Raw genomic sequence first — 1,710 nt, forward strand, 5'->3', positions numbered from 1 at the left:
ACCCAGCATGGGCTGCCCGGCGTCCCGTCGGGTGTTGCTCCCGCGGGGCTGGGCTCTGGAAAGCGAGGCAGCACCGCCCCGAGGTCACCCACCGGGGGGGTGCCGACAGCGGGGTCTCTGGGGCAGCTGCACTCCTGCCAGCATCCCCGCATGCGGCTGTGCTGCTAGAGGGGAACCATACTCTGCAGACCTCAAACACTAAAATGGGCAAGCCACCACCGAAGGGTCTGTTTTCAGACATATACACCGCTTCCATTAGGAAAAGAGGAAGGGTGCACACATGAAGACCGCAATTCTAATATTTCTTAGAGATTCCACTGGGGTTTGTCCCAATTTCCGTGGGTATAGTTTGACAATTTGAGAAAGCAGGAGTTTAATCCAGTGCTTTTATATATTTTATTTCCTTCAAGACATATTTTCATATGTTGTTCTCCTCTGCTGATTCCAGGGTTTTATTTGTTTTGAGGATTTGACTTAATTCTGTTGCCAGATAAAAAAATAGAAAAACTAAAAAAAAAAAAAAAAAAAAAAAAGAGGAGAGAAAGAGCAAAGAAAGGGGTAAGAGAAAATGCATTTAGAGAACAAGTTAAAACATATTTGTCGTGGCAAAGATATGCTGTATCTCGTAATTTGAATCCCGTGTCTCTATAAGAAACTTTAAAAGCCTGTTTGTGGGGGTGACATTTCCACAGATCACCCGAGAACAAATCACTGTGGAAACAACTGTGGCCATGCTGAAGGATAAACACATCACGCTGAAATTCAGACCCAGGTGTGCATTATAGTTTGTGTGTTATGATGTGCAAGCCTTTTTCAAAATCCCAAGAAGCTTTATTTCCCCTTCAAATTCCCACTGTTGGAAAAGTTGTTTGGGTTTGGGGAGGAAGGGTTATTAGCTGCTGGTTGGTGATGTAGATTTTTTGCTTTGTTTTGTTTTGACTTTTTGGTTTTTGTTTTCTAGTATCAGGTGATAAAAGCTCTAGTAGTTAGGTGGGAACGAACTCACAAGGGATAGGATAGAGAAACCTAAGAAAAGTCCGTGGTGTTGACATAGGCTCGAAGAGCCGGACAGGACAGAAAATGTTTGATCCCTCTGCAAAGACTGAGAGATTCCTTCCATAATAATAAAAAGCTTTTTCCAATGTCAGTTTGTTTTGTCGGTGTTTTTTACCTTTTACCAGCCTGTGTAGAATCCTCCTCCTCTGTTCGTTGTGAGAAATCAGGTCAATAAGCAAGAAGTTGGAAATGAGATTACTCGCTACCTATTATTGAGTCTCCTGGGCTTCTGGCATCAGAGAAAGCTTCCAAATGAGCCTTCTGGGCTGAAGGCTTTCCACAGTAAAGATATAAAATGGTTCTAGTGACTCACCTGATGTTTGCCAAGTGGAGGTTAATATCAGTGGATCCGCATTCAGGCCTCTGTCCGTATTTATTGGGAACCTGTAGTATTATGTTTCACCACGGTGACTCGCACGGTTTCTGAGCATAAGGCACCCGAAAAAGCAATATCATTATCACCATCTACATAGGACGGCACCCCGTTTGAAGGGCTAGTTTAGCCCAGAGGAAGGGGGAGTTGTGGTAGGGGGAGGATTGGGAGGGCTTTGGGGAGAGCGGAGCCGAGCCTCCTGCTCGCAGCCCGGAGCGCCCAACCCGATCCCCTGCCCCGAGGGCGATGGGAACGTGGGGTGCCGCGGCGGGGCCCGGAGG

Source organism: Geospiza fortis, unplaced genomic scaffold (assembly GCF_000277835.1).
Source record: "Geospiza fortis unplaced genomic scaffold, GeoFor_1.0 scaffold54, whole genome shotgun sequence".
NCBI classification, from domain to species: Eukaryota; Metazoa; Chordata; class Aves; order Passeriformes; family Thraupidae; genus Geospiza; species Geospiza fortis.